Source organism: Chiroxiphia lanceolata, chromosome 6 (genome assembly GCF_009829145.1).
Source record: "Chiroxiphia lanceolata isolate bChiLan1 chromosome 6, bChiLan1.pri, whole genome shotgun sequence".
NCBI classification, from domain to species: Eukaryota; Metazoa; Chordata; class Aves; order Passeriformes; family Pipridae; genus Chiroxiphia; species Chiroxiphia lanceolata.
In genome coordinates, this window is record NC_045642.1 from 23,162,601 (window position 1) to 23,178,543 (window position 15,943).

The 15,943-nt window shown below is 46.3% G+C and overlaps 1 protein-coding gene across 1 annotated transcript in view; it reads right to left on the minus strand.

Moving 5' to 3' along the window:
• The window catches only part of ALX4 (ALX homeobox 4), a 39,067-nt gene that overhangs the window by 11,181 nt on the left and 11,943 nt on the right, over nucleotides 1-15,943 (minus strand). The window lies entirely within an intron of this gene.

A 15,943-nucleotide genomic window follows, 5' to 3' on the forward strand; every position in this document is an offset into this window, starting at 1 on the left:
CCCTGGACAGAGACAGAGAGAGAGGAAGGAGGTGAGACAAGGCAGAGGGCTGCCATGGGTGCAGAAAAGCTTCCAGCCTTGGCCTCAGAAGGTATTGGAGATCAGCTTTGGGGTGGCACAGGCTGTAACCAAGGGAGGAGGTGGCTGCTATGGCAGGAAGGTTGATCACAGGCCACAGAGGCCAGCACAGATGGGGAAGGGGAAGTTGGGGCAAGCTCTGCCAGCTACTCCTCCAAGAGCTAGGTGGAAGGATGAGCGCCCTGCACTCATGTGCACACAACCTAGTCAGACCCTTCTGCAACACCCACATTGGGACTGAACCCCGTGGAACATTACATTCCTTGGTCCTGGCCACAGGAAAGGTCTCTGAGGATAGAGGAACCCATCTGCTCCCCACATCAAGTAGGTCCCCTGTCACCAGCCCATTGGTGCTCCCCTACTGAATAGCCCACAGTAGAAAACCAGTACCAGCAGCCACGCGTGGTGCTATGGTTATGTCTGCTTTCTTGTCCTGCATCCCCTGGCAGTGGTGGTGTGTCAGCAGAGGTGCTCCTGGACTGATACCCCACAGTCACCCCACAGCCTTCCTGAGAGGACTTGCACTGCTTTTAGCAAGAAGGCTATAAATGGGGCTTAGTGCCACAGAAAGGACGTCACGAGACACCTACAGAAACAGCCAGCCTGTGTGCGGGGCAAAAGGAAGTGAGGAGTCTGACAGCAGCCTGGGAAGGTGTTCCTGCCTGACTACCCTCAACAATTAATAATTAATGGGACATGAGGTATGACAGCAGCATGGTGATACAGGAGGAGGACATTTCAACCACTCAACCAGTAAGCTGGTTCCTGTCTAAGGTGTAGCAGCTACAAGTAAACCACCTTTGAGCTTCTACAATGGGGCATATGTATCCTCAGGCCCATGTGCTGTGATGGAGCATCCTCTCCTGCCCACCTTCTGCCTCCAACGGAAGTGGTGACTCCTTCATTAGCGAGAGTGCTGCTATGCCAGAAGGACCCTGGTACGTCCTGACAAGTGACCACAGCTCTCCCTTGTCTGATGCCACTGCTCTGCATTGTGGGCCATCTCCAGACCAGAAAAAGAGGGATCTGTGTGAACAATAGCCCACCTGCATATGCTGCACAGCTCCATGTCACACCTGGCCACATTTCTGACTGTGATCTTTGGACAAAAAACATGGTAACTCTACTGCATATTTTAACCTTGAGCCACTATTCTCGGTTCCTAAATGTCTGGGAAGTGGTACAGTGGTACTTCCTATTCATGCTCTCCTTACCAAGCAAAGAATACATCAACTGGATGATCTTTTTTTTTAAGTTTCGCATTAGCCTATTTTTAAATGCTACCAGTCCAGGATCAGTCTTTCTAGGAAACAGCTCCACCATCTAGTGGTGTCCCCACTGGGAACTTTTCCCCAGCAGTGTCACATCCAGGGTCTTAATGCCAGCTCAGGCATCTTAGCCTGTGTCTTTGGCAATTTCCATTTTTTCCAGCACTTATCTCTTGTTACATCTTTCCACTAATTCACTGTATATTTAGAGTTTAGCCCTTCTGTGAACAGCTGTCATGTCTCTGCAGCCAAAAGCCCATGAATGAGCTTGTGAGAAGGTGTGCGTGTCCTCACGCATTTCTCACTCTTGGAGCTGAAAGACTGCATTGAAGTGATAGGGATAAAACCAGGATGAAATGTAGCTGTCACCCTCAGGCACAAGGGCAAGGAAGGCCCAGATTTAAGTCTGGTAGGATGAGCTATGAAAGGGTTTTGAAAAAAAAATTGCCCAGTTGGTACAGACGGGTTGAAAGCAGACCTCAGGTAAAGGTATCTGCAACTACCTCCCTGCTGTGATTTTGGATTTGCTGCTTTCTCTGATACTGTTCGCTCAGGCTTTTGAGGACATCCCTGTAAAGCTTTCCAAAGTCTGATGTTATCTGTCTCAGCAGTCTTTGCTTTTGATCCTTAGGAACATTTTGCCAATATTTATACTCCCTGGGTGCCAGGACCAATGTCTAGGCCAGGGACTGACACACTGCCTTCTCTTTGCACCTCTCCTCTCTGACCAGCTGACCTCTTCCACTGCTCCTGGGGGATTCAGGTGGGCAGGCCTGTCCAAAAGAGGCCCTACCCCACAGCCTAGGTAAATCATATGATACGGACATGATATTTATAAATTTCACAGTTGAAAATAAAACAGTTCCAGAAAGTCTGCAGCAATAGACTACCACCTATGAGAGTCAGTAGAGACAGAACAATAAATATATGAAAGTATTCCAGGAATTTTTTTTTCTCTTGTCTTTCTTTCTTTATTATTATGATACCAGGAAGCCCAGTTCCCCACGGCTTTGTGCTGGCTGCCTCCCTAACTCCCAGGTGCCCTGCAACTGCAGCAGCAGTGAACATAACACCTGAGGCCTTTCCTTGGGAACTCCTCTGCTGTTTCTTATCTGCTTGAGCAGCTCAGCTAGCTGGGAAAGGGTCTGCAGAAACATATACACACAGAAAAGCTCTCAGTCTGTTTGAATTTCATTGACTGCATAGCCCAAATTGCATTTGGGAGCTGGGCATCGGACTTTCAGCAGCGATAGTTACTTCCATCACAAACCATCAGCCCCAAGGAGCAAGCGACTGTCCCTGCTATGCACACAGTGGGTATTCCCCTGCCTGCCTGCTGCCAGTCCAGAGCCCTCCTTGCCAGATCAGCCATGCTGCTGTCATGATCCTGCACTGCAGCAGACATGGGCTTCTTCACCTCTAGTCCCTGAGGGCCCTGGCAGGGATGAGCTGACTCCATGAGAGGAGCAGCAACTGTGGGATGGAGGGCAGGACAGCAGTGTAGGGAGGGGATGGCGTGCATCCATCCTCGGCTGAGCATCCCAAGAAGTAACTCTCATTCCCTAGAAACAGGATCTCTGACCTCAAAACAGTCACGCTAACTGCTGAATGAAACAATTGCATACATCTGCATATGGATATGCCCCGACTTCCTGTAACTGGAGATGGCCTCAAAGTTTCAGTGCAAGTTTGGGGTGTCTGTTTCTATCAACCTAGAGAGACTTGAGTTATATAGTTGTGAAGATCTCCATGACAAGGAGTTAATGTGAGCACCAGTGCACCCTTACAAGCCCGACAGGACCGCTTGATGCCTCTTGCACCTGCTTATGACTCCATCCTTGCCTTGTAGCAGTAGAAGGATATTTTCTGGCTTCCCACAATTATATACTGCTTTCTCAGTGCCTTGGTGCCTTTTAGACCATCAACACTGCCACAGACCTTCCCTGAGTCACCCTGTGTCTGTTGCCAATGGGCAGGGACAGCCCAGGATGTCTGGCATGTGAGCCCCAAACACCTTGCAGCTCCTTTTGGGCAGGATCCTGCATCCCAGTTCACCTGGAGGGGTTATGCCTTTTCAATCTCACCGTGTCTGTCCTGGGAACCCTACAGAAGAGAAAGGAGGTGCAGGAAACACAAGACCATGTGGCATATATGGCCATGAGGTAAGCAAGCCCATGAGGGAGCCAAGCATCACGCTGCTCTACTGACACTGTCTTGAGGGAATGGTCATTTTGCTCATGCTGTCAGAATGTTTGAATTCACAGCTTGTATCTGTTTTGTTCCTCAAGTGTTCTGTTTTGTGAGGATGATGAAGTAAAATCTTCAGTATGCACAATCTTATCTATGAAATTTAATTTAGAGCAAAGTCAGCTTGGTGCATCCACACGGCGATGTAGGATGGGACATTTCCAATACACAACTTTGGGCCCAGCTTGAAAAGATAGGTCTGCTTTGCACAGCACATGCATGACAAGCCACAGCTCCTTCATGATAGGTTCCTTCACATAGATTCTGTGACTGTAGCCCCACAGCCCATAAGGATGCAAGACAGCTATACGGCCAACAAAACCCAGGGACACAACCAGCGCAGGGCAGTTTCCCATGGGCTCCAGGTAAAAAAGCCTGGATCTTGGCATTGCCAATATACTGCTCTGACAGCATCTTGTCCAAGCTATTACACTGTCAGTGAGGAGTTTATGCTATCCCAGTCTTGGGAAGCTTCAAGCATTGCTTAGAAGACCTACTATCATGTGGCAGCTCAGAGAGGCTGCCTGTTGGTGGACACCCCATGTCCAAAGCACATGGCACAAGTGGCGTGGGGCTGCACCAGGTTGCCTCTCTGCTCCCATGCTAAATGACATAGGGGCCTTCTGCCTTCCTGCCCAGGTGTGGGCACAGGGGTGTTCCTCCCACCCATCCCCAGATTCTGTGGCCATTTCATGGTGCCTCTCCCTGTCTGCATAGCCATGATCTGACTCTTCATAGCAATGATGCATTAGAAAAACCCCAGAACATCACAACCTCAAGTGCAGATGTTTAAGAATACTTTTTAAATCCAGTTTGGGCAGGGTACTCTACACTTTTTACCAAGGCAGATTTGCACCACAGCCCAGCCAGCACACCTGAAGGACTTGGCCAGCCATGGTAACCTTATCCAGTTCTTGTGATCTTGCCTTAACACATGCTGAAGCCATTATGCTTGTTCTTAAGCTGTCTGCTGCAGCCTTCTGCCTCCTGTCTGTCACTGAAGTCTAGAAGTCAGCACAAGACTATCATTTATAAAATATCCACATTTAGGGTTATATGGGATAAAATGGAGTGACTGGATTTTAAACATATAAAGACCCAAATATTTAGGTTTATTTTTGTTCAGGGAGTCAGTAATCTTGCAGTCTGCACATGTAGATAAGGGTTTAAGGATGGAGAGAAGACCCACACTTTTTTAGCTGTATTTGGCATCACCAATTTTTTTAGAGAAGATCAGATGCCTAATCATACCTTCACTCTCGAGCCCAACTGAAATGTAAAACTGGGCAGCATTCATCACTTAAATGTGAGTTGTAGAAGTCTACATAGGACACAAACCATTGGCTTCATTTTGGAGGCTGCAGTTACCCTTTGCTGCTAAGCAGAAACTGGTTGGAGAATCTCCATTTCAGCTCTGGATAAGGATGAACACATTGCCTGTCCATCTATCCCAGACAGGGACCTCATTTGGTTGATCCTGCAGAACCCAAAGGAAGGCTGGAACACAGTCTAGGCTGTTCCTGTGCTTATGGTACAGCATTCCATTGCAGTCCACAAGTTCCTCCTGAGGGGAACAGGTGGGGGAGCCACCGATCTCTTCTCTATCGTGACCAGTGACAGAACCTGAGGGAATGGCCTGGAGTCATGTCAGCGGAAGTTTAGGTTGGATTTTAGAAAAAGGTTCTTCACCCAGAGGGTGGTTGGTCACTGGAACAGGCTCCCCAGGGAAGTGGTCACAGCACCAAGCCTGACAGAGTTCAAGAAGTGTTTGGACAATACTCTCAGGCACATGGTGTGACTCTTGGGGATGGTCCTGTGCAGGGCTAAGGGTCAGATGTGATGATCCTTGTGGGTTTCATCCAACTAAGCATATTCTGTGATTCATTGACTACCCATTGTGCTCAGGAAACCACTGCATGAATGTTCTCACCTACATGGACACCATCCATCTCTGCTGAGCCTGTCAAAGCTGCTGCACTGGCTGCTCTGCTGCCTGCAGCCTCCTGAGGCTCTACAGCAAAGAGGGGAACATAGTGGAACTCACAGGCTAAAAGTAGATGTGAAATACCTGACCACCTTGGAGAGCTAATTACAGAGAGAGCAAATTCTTACAGAAAACCCTACTTGTAGGATGAAAGGGGGAGAGAGGCATTTCTTTCTACTGTGCTCCTCCTGACCACACCTAGGGCTTCTCTCTTCAAGAAGAGACTTATTTTTCTCATCAGAGTATAATACAGGAATAATGCTGAGGCCTGGAGCAGAAAGATCTCAAAAACTCCTTCTGTTAGGAAAAGCAGTCTGGGGACAGTGCCAAAGGTGCCACATCACACCAGTGAGTCCATAAGCTTTCTTTTGGTGGTCCTGAAACCAGTGTATAACTTAAGTCACTGGCTCTATCTCCACTGTGTGCCTGGGAGATGCTTCCATGGGAGTCAAATCCACCTCAGCCCTGCCTGCACTTAAGCCCTCTTGTTCCTGGCTAGTTCTCCTGGATTAAATCACTTTGTGGGTTTGGGACAGACAGCTTGATAAACATTAACTCTAGTGCTGCTGAGAAGTTTATATCACAGAAAGCCTGGGGAAAATGTATATTATTTTTTGTGAAAGTTGCTGTTGCTCTTGCTTTTTTTCTGAACTAGCTTTTTTTCCCCCCAGTACAAACATCTGGCTTTAAGGGCACATTTTGCTTTATTGCCTGATTAGCTGGATTCACACACGCTCTGGCTACCTGGGGAGAGCTCAGCATTGTCTATATGAATGCAAAATGTGCTGCTTACTCCTTTTTCATGTTATTTAAAGGATGCTAACAAACTGGCTTTTACATAAACAAATATTTTCTAAAAACTCTGCACAGAAGCTGTGACTAGAGTAAAAGGTACAATTTACATTCCAAGTCCTTCTTCATGTAGCACATTCATTTGAACAGCGGGAAAGTGCTGACCAGGAAATTTTGAAGGTACAAAAATGCTTCTAGCAACCTACTGTAATTGCAGCTGACTTTCTGGCTCCCTGAACATGATATAAAGAAAGAGAAAGAGGAAGAAAATGTGCTGCCCTTGCCTCCACTGGGAGAAACACATGGTATGACTCTTGGGGATGGTCCTGTGCAGGGCTAAGAGTTGGACTTGATAATCCTTGTGGGTCCCTTCCAACTCAGCATATTCTGTGATTCTGTGAAAATGAAACTGCTCAGTTGTGCATCATGGCTTCCTCACTACTGAATGCAAAACGAGATTATTGTTTATGCCAAATATTCTGGAGCTGGGCATCTCAGTTCTCTCTGAAGAGCCCATTAATTTCCTAGTGATCTGGTTCTCTCCTCTGACACTTGAAGGTTTTCAGGGTCTGCAGGGGGTGACACACCCCCTGCCTTGGGGATATGCCAGGACCAACAACAAGATGACTTTTTAAGTGACAGCAGAGGGAGATGACAGCCCCTTCAGTGGCATCAAAGCCTCCTTATATCTCACACAGGCAGCCCCAGGTGCAGGGCTGGGCGTGTTCAGCTACAGGTTTGCAGCACACCAGGCTATGTTCAAGGCCCTGCTTGAAAGTATGACAGACAAGATGGGTCAGCTACTGCATTTTAAAATGTCTCTTTTATTTCCCACTGTAGGCATGTTACAAACAGCTGGGAAATAATTGTGGGTTTCTGCTGTGTCCTACTTGTGTTTCTGCCTAAAACGGTGCACGTGAACCAAAAGCCATGTAGTACCTCTGAACTGATACATCTCCAGTGTATGCCAGCCAAGAAAGATGAACAAGGCAGGCAAGGATGGGAAGGGGTCTTGAAAGGGCTTTCAGTTTCCTCTTGGCTCAGATTTTGATACCTTTTGGATAAGTAATCTCCTCCTTCCAAAGCAGTCCTTCATTTCCTTGCCATGGTAGTGATTACCTGAGGGTCTCAGCTTTTCTCAAGTTCCTCAGAAGCAGATGTAAGCACCTAACTGCTCTGAAGACTTGGCTCAATGCTGAACAGACGAAATATGTGATTTCATTAAGAAAAAAAATCAGCATCACTAATATTGGACAAAGTATTGAATGGTATCATCTCACTTAGACACAGGCCAGTAGCTGTTTGTTGAGATTTCAGTCCAAAAGTGTCCACAGATCCTTGACCAAGTGAAAGGCAGAACAGAGAGGTCCCCAATGCTGTTTGCTGGAGACTTTTGTTTTCCACAAACAGGCACTGTAGGGTTTTGCACATATTGATGCTCGGTCCCAATGTGGGGGCTCTGCTCCTCTCCTGTCTGAGCTGAGTTTCCCTACTGGGATATCCCTACTGTCAGCATCTGGAGCAAACTGCCCCATCCACCTATCTGTCTTAATTTGGGATCATTCAGTTCTCTCAGTGTTGTGCTTCTTTTAGAAAAATGTAGATATAGCAAGGTTGCTCCTACCCTGCTATCTCCAGCCAAGTTACGTGATGATAGTGTTTAAGGTAGCCACGATTCAACCCCCCTCCCTTCACTGAGGCCTTATGAAACCAGGCCCTGTACTTAAAGCAGGGAAAGGTAAGCCCTAGGGAGCTCTGAGGCTGACAGTAGACAGTGCCATTCAGTGCCTGTGGTAGCACTGAGGGTTGTTCAGTTGTGAGTGACAGATAAGGGTAAGGCAGGGCTTAGAGCTAAGCTCTCTCGGAAAGAAAGAGCATAAGTGTTCTCATCAGATTCAGACTTATGTATTCATCTTAACCTCACCTGTGCCCTTTTGCCACTGCAAGGATCTGAAAAGACCCCTTACCTGAGCAGTGCAAGAAAAAAGGGGACTCTTCACTGCAAGCTGTCATCTCCTCCAGAGCTTTCCCCTGCAGTCAACACCTCCCTCTTCCCCACAAAATGCCCTGGACATTCCCCTAAAATTCCACATCTCAATGTGTGTTCCACGCTAACCACACGCCAAGCAAGGCACCATCAGTCCTCATGTGTGACAGAAGATATAAATCACCCATCTAGTTAAGAGGGGAGTGGAGGGACACTACTTCCAGCTCGTGAGGAAGGCTGGTGAGACAAAACTACCTGAAGGGGGTTGAGCCTTGCTCTGATGTCTGTCTATGGCACAGTTTAATTCCTTACTGCCAGCTTGCAGTGATTCACCCCATCCTGTGGGTCTGTGCCTGCGTGGACACAGTTCACGCTGTTGGTTGGTTGGTTGGTCAGTCAGTCTGTCTCTCTGCATTCTTCTGTCTGTCTGCTTTGTAAAAGCAAACTTTTCTCAGCAGAGGAAGCAATGCATTGCTGAAGTTCAGCTGCCTCCCAGAGGTGACTTCCAGGTGCCTGTTTTGTGCTGCTGGCAGCAGGGCTGGAGCTGCAACCTGAAATCACCAGCAAAGAAGAGGGGCAGGAGGAGGGAGATTAGGGCCATTTTGTAATGAGCTGTGCAAGAGCTCAACTGCCTCTGCATAATGGAGTCCTGATTTAAATTAGTTATAGATAAACTTCAGAAGGCTTGAGAGGCCCTGGCCAGAGAGGTGTCCAAGCAGACCCTGCCCAGCTGAAGCAGCCAGCCTGCAGCCCTAATCCGGCAAGGTACAGCAGCATATGAGTGTCCCTGGACTGCCCTTACACTTATACAGCAGCATATGAGTGTCCCTGGACTGCCCTTACACTTATACAGCAGCATATGAGTGTCCCTGGACTGCCCTTACACTTAAAGTGCAGTGTTATGTACCTCAGATGGGCAGTCAGGCGAGCCCCAACAAATCCTCCCAGCGCAGCTCCTGTGCTGCTCCTCGTGCTTCCCAGTTTGGATCCACAGATGCCCCTGTGGAGAAGACCTGGGGACTCTGAGTCTGGATAAGATGATGTGGCAGCCCCAATGATACTCAAGTACAGGGCACCTCAGGGGGATTTGGGTGCTATCAGTTTCTCTTGAAAATTGGAAAGGAGAAGTGATGGGAAAACTGGAGTAAAAGCAGAAAACACCCAAAGTTGGCTGAACATCACTGAACCACAGAAAGAGTTGAGTTTAAACACTGGGCCAAAGTTTGGGTCAGATTTTTTAACAAAGTAGTTCTGCTGTTCTTCAGTTTTATACAGCTGATTAGTAAAGAAAGGCCCAGATGAGGGAAGAAAAACTGTCAGCCTTCCCCAAAACTGACTGTTCTTGGAAGCACAGCTATAACTTATTTCCATTCCAACTGCACATCACAAAACTCAAGGCCAGCCAGGTCTGTGAAAACTCCTACAAGCAGTAGGCTTTTAGAAGTATTCCAAAAAGAATTCAGGTTTCTGGCTACCAAACCCACTAATTCACAGTCACTGAACCTAGGAGACAGACTGGCATCATCTTTTACTGGCAGAGAGTAAGAGGGCAGCAAAATCGCAAACTGAAGCAAGAAGCAGCACAACCAAATTAGGAATTTTCCAACCAAGAAGGAAGACACGATAACAAACCTGAGAGTAATAGGTTGTTCTCCTGAGCTCTACACCCTCGTCACGAGGTGGGGCCAGTGCTGCAGCCCCATGGGGTTTCCTGCAGAGGAGATGCTAGTGTCAGTGGAGATGGGGAAGCCTGGACTCCTGACAAGGTCTGAGGGCAGCAGCAACCCCTGCTAGCCAGGGACTGTCATCCCTGGTCTTCATGAGCCCACATGCAGTGCAGGGGTGCACAGTGACCTCAAGGTCTCACTGATCTCAAGAGCTGTTTTGAGGTATTGAGGGGACATAGCTGCACTGCTTGGCCTGGCCATGAACTACAGCATGTCTACACTGTAGCTGTGAAGAAAGAGCAAAGAAAGGAAAATCCGTCTAAGACTGGCTTACTTGGAAACTCCAATTGACCCTGACACAATCTAAACAAATATTTTTTTAAATTGTTCACAACGCTCCAGCTTTCTTATATGTATCCCCAAAGAGTGTCATAAAAATGTCTGCAGAAAGGACTCTTTTAACCTCTGCTGCCCTGCACTAGAGGCACATATTTCAGCTCCAGTTAAACTGAGGTTTAATAAACTATTGGCCTCTGTAGGATCCCTCCAGCCTCTGTGGCACACAGTCCCCCCCACCTCAGTCTGGCTCTGGGTCTATGTCCACCACTGGTATTTGCCATGAGCAGCCAATGCCACTGCAGCCTCCAATGGGAGCCCACCATGAGTCAGGAGTGCTACACTCTCGTGCCTTGCATTTGTTTCTGCTGGGGCTATGAGGAGTAGGGAAAGAATGTTTGAAATTCTCCCTTGTTTCTCCTCAGTTCTTAGGGCACCACTGGAGCATTGTTAGCTCCACATCCTTCATATCACAGAAGAGAGAAGGCATATGTTACCTGTGGGAGACAGGCTAATCTAAGTCTTTTGAATTATACCAATAGCTGACAGAAGCCAGCTTGGTAAAATACTGCAAAACTCTACTTGCTTCATGGTTTAAGTGCAATGCTTTCTTCATCCAAAAAAATACTTGTGTTGTTCAATAATCCCTTCTTAATGAAGTTTTGACAGCTTATCAAGGAGTAAAAATGATACTACATGACTTGGCCTATTACTCTCATGAGACATTTGTGCAAGAGCCGAAACACATGGTTCTCAAATGAAAGGGATGAAAATGATTTACAGAAGCAGTAAAGTGAGGCAAAGGTTTGTTGATTATGAGGCACTAAGAGGAAATGGAATGAATGTGCCTAAGATTCCTCTAGTAAATGAATAACAAATAGTATTCACAGTCAACAACTTACATTTTTAATTTGAGCTGGGAATAGCAAGATGCAGGTGAAATGACAGCTATTAAGAAAAAAAAAATCCATTAGGTAGTACTGATCAGGGAAAACATCCACAAAAGCGTACTCTTACTTGTGAAAATGGAGTCGTGAATTGCTGAAAGGGTAAACTGTACTTGTCAAGTAATTCAGAGTGCTATGCACTCCAAGCTTAGAGAAAGGGATTTATTTCGCTTGAGAACTACTTCACCTTGCAACACATGTAATTGTCACCAGGGAAAAAAAACCAACCAAACTAACTAACAACTGAATAAAAAACTCAAACAAAAAAACAGAAGTAGGTTTGCATGAGCCGAGAGTATTTGACCTTTACTTTCTTCTCCCCCTCCGTGGTTCACTTCTTTGCCCAGACTGTCTGTGCCTGCTGAGCCACACTCCTGCAGTGTCTGCCCATCCTGCACACGCTCTCCAGCCACTTGACCCTGACTGCCATAGTTACCGGGGTCTGGCCACTCTCTGTACTTGGTAGTGACAAGGCCAGGCCACGATGATCACCTGCATCACTAAATTCCTTTATAAAGCCACTCTGGGATCAAATTTTTCTAGGGAGAAGATGGTGGTGTCGTTTCTGCAGATGGTGTCCAGAGCAGTGTGACTCCATTGGCACTGAGGGATTGCCTCTGCTGGCTGTGAATGCTCCCTGGTTGCATGGATCCAAGAAAGGCTGGACCAACTACTGGGGGCCACTGAAAGAAGAGTAAGTTCAGACCTGCTTGGAAATACTCCCAGAACATGAGAAATCTGCAGTATGTTTAGGTGTGAAAATTAAAACTGCCACTACTGGGAAAGTTCGAACCACAGCTCCTTATAGCTTGTTGTTAGATAATCTTTCAAAGGAAAGGCACAGGGCACATTTCCTACCCAAAGCCCAGCTCTACTGCAAGTCTGATGATTTTTTCCACAGCACAGAACTTATGAAAAGAGTCATCATCAGATTTTTTCCTGACATGAAGAAAACAAAAATGTGCTTAGTTTTAGTTACATTCTTGGAAACAGCTTAATTGATTTAGATGAACTTTAAAAAAATAGTATTATGAAAACAGCTGGAGGCAAACAACTGCTTTTAGGCAAGATTGTTAAGTTTTGATTAAGTTAGAAGCAACTGGATGCAGAATTGTGGTAGGAAGTGTCAGGCAATAGACACAAACAACAGCGACTCTGGTAACATGCTTTCCTAAGAGAGAACAAAAAAATCATAACTCTTGGAAAGAGAACTCCTGGAGCACCACTCACTCTCAGATGAACTGGATGACTACGTGAAAGATGATGACCATGAAAATCAGCCTAAATTAAAAACTGTATCCACATCAGCTGAGTTCATGCCCACTTTTGTGTTTGCTTCCAGTTAACATTCCAGGCCAGGATCATATTGACATGAATGACAACAAATGTCAAGTAAATATTAGCAAACATTTGCAGAGATCATCTTTAGGAACTTGTGAAAAAGAGGATTTTTCCCAGAAACCTACTTCTGCCAGAGGTGCTCATACAATTGAGGAACAAATACTCATCTCTTATGTCCACCTTTTACCTACCTTCTACTCACCACCACAGTTCCACTTTCAGCTACCTACTCCTTGCACCAGTTGACACACACACAGAATCTGCTGACCAAACATTACTCACAAACATCATCCCAACAACAATCCTGGCTCCCAGACAGACCTCAAAAAATCATACCTTGCTAACAATTTGCATATATAACACATATCCATTCTTCCTGCTCTCTTGTCTCCCAAAATGCTCCCTTAGGGGAGCCCTTGTTTTGGGAGATAGTTGATCTGCATGTGGATGTCTGTGTGCTGACATGGGCCCCACCTCAGAAGGTCCCTGCCTAAAGACATCGTGACGCCAATGCCACAAGAAGAGCTTTGGTGCTTGAAAGTTGCCTATTCTAGCTGGGTGGGAAGCAACAGGAGGCTTTAAAAGCAGGTGGTAAGAGTGGCTGCAGGAAGGATGGCCTAGAGGGGAGAAAAAAATACACAATCAGAAAACATGGGCTGGAATCAATACACATCAAAAGCACCAGTCTGAAAGGTATGTACTGTTTCAGAGTTTCCTAGACAAGAGTAAGCAAGCCCTGTTTTCAACAGCTGTCTCCCTGTGTTCTTTAAAAATGAGCCTATCTACAAGATAGGGTCTGGAAAGAATGAAATTTGGGAAGAACAGATAAACACTTCAGTTTCAAATATCTGAGGGCTCCTGGCATTAATGGGGCCACTAGCCACCAGCTGGCCTCTGTTTCCCAAAGCATTTCCAGCTCCTGGACTCAGAGTGCTTTCAAGGAATGCTGCTGGGAGCTTCAGCGTCTTGCTTTCTCCTTCCTTCTCATCTCAGACATGCTGTCTCCTGAGATTTACTATCTAACAGTACGTTTGGGTCATAGTTTTTCATACTTCATGAGAGGCAAACATTCTTGCGTGGGAATGTGTGATTTCTTCTGCAATTCATCTTGTTCATAGTGCTCCCAGGAGGAAGATATACAGTCAGATGTAAATAATGCGACTTCAAAGTCCAAAACTCCTTCAGTGAACACACTTATGAGGCTGAGCTTCCAAGAAGCCAGGGTTTTAGAGCCAAGGTTTTAGTGCTAAAGGAAACTGTGGAAGCTCTCCATCCCAAAGATGGGGTCCAAGAGGCCTTCCAAGAGCAGGCTGTGCCTGCTAGTAAATACAGGTTTGCCTGAAATTAGGGACCTCTGAGTATTTACTGCTCATATCCTATGTTTTCCAAAGCAAAGATGCAGCTTCCTGAATTGGCTTAAACCACATTGTTCTTTCCCACTGACACTTCCTACAGCTGATGAAGCTGAGGCTTATAAACAGGGATAGCACAGCTGCTACACAGTCCAATTTACTTCAAACTGTAGTACACAGTGGACTAAATAATCTGTGTGTGTGTAACTTTGTCAAGAATATGATCTGATATAAACAGAAAATAAAACATTGGTGCTTCATCTCCTGTCGGTTGATGTACTGTGATGTTTGGATGCTACAGTAAGAAGCTCTGTAGATTATTACCAGCCAGGGACAGTCTGGAAGCCAGTGTGCCATTTCTTTATTTAATGGTTCTTGCTCCAGGAGAAACTTTGCCAGGAGAGCTGGAGGCTGCGGAGCAGAGGAAAGGATGGTCTGGCATAACATCACTTTGTGCGGGACACAACAGGGTGAGGAGCAGATCACCTCAACCATGGTGCTACACTGCTATCACTGCCATACTGCCGCGGCCCCTGCTTACCCCTGCCACCTGGTCTGAGCATGCTCTGGGATGTGCCTTGAGCAGTCCTCAGTGCCCACACTCACACTACTCACTGTGTTAATACTTCTGGCACAGGGCTGAGCAAAATCAAACTGTTTTGCTCATCACCATCAGGAATCCCTGCAAAATGACACCTCGCTCAGCCTCCTTCCGGAAGAACCCAGACCCACGGACCTGCTTTATCTCAGCCACACAGGGAGGAAGTGTCAGAGCAACCAATTTAGGCTTTTACATACTAGTATCACATTTTCCTGTTGGGACATTTTCAAGAGCCAGCTTGGACCAACTTTACTCCCACTGGGATGCTATTGCAGGCTTTCAGCTGCTGCTCCCTTTTCTTCTGAAGAAAGGAGAAGGAGTTCCTTCTGAGAAGGAGTTCTCAGCAAAGTTTTTGGTTTTAATGAAATTTGTGGACTAAATGAGGCCATTTCTTATTTTTCCCCAGTAGGGAACTAATTTCTACCAGATTCAACATCCTTAGCTGTATTCTTGGCTTTCAGGACCCACTCAGTTACCTTCATAATTCCTCCTTGGCCATAACTCTTACAAGTTAATGCACTTACGTGATCACTGCTACACACCATGCTTTGTCTGCTTTGGGCTCCTAATATCTCCATGGGATGTGAAATCACACAGATTTCCACACGTAAGCTAACATCAGAGAATGTTCATGTTGCCTGAGGCAATAATGGTATTGGATTTTCTTTAGAAAAACCTGGGTCATTCCACCTGATTTTTGCAGAGTCCAGGTGGGTCGGACCATTATAGGCCAGATTTATGAACTTCTTGCAGGGACTGTGCTATGTTTCCTGGTTAATAACTGAAAAGGAAAACTGGGGTCAGACAGCACTTTCCCTTTACACTGAAAGTCATTAAAATCAACAAAATAAGCAAAGGGCTGGATCAGTCCTGGTTCTTTTGTCACTCTTGTAAAGTGTCTGGGGTGTGATTCAGTTGCCCAGTCATAGGTTTCTGGTGCTGGGGGAGACATACTAAGGTCTCTCAGAGGCCAACATGGGGTGGGCAGATACCAAGGCCTTGAGGAGCAGTACAGGGAGACCAGGCAGTGTAAATGGGGGCATCTTAGGCCAGGTGGTATGCATTTGGCTCAATGCCTCCTCCTAGCACCAGCCAAGCTTCCTCTCTCCACCATCTTTAGGATGCTGGATACCTCCTGTTGCATTTACTAGTATCTAACAAACCTGTCTAAACACTTTGGCCTCAAAGCCTCTGCCTTGTTGCATGCTCTTCATGTCTAGGTCCCCAAATATGGTGAAAAATTCATTCCTTAGAAGCTTGGTTGCTATCACAGCCTCTTAGTTCCTTTTTGGGTAAACTTTAGGTCATTTTCTAAAGAAATCCATAGCTACCAACAAATATTG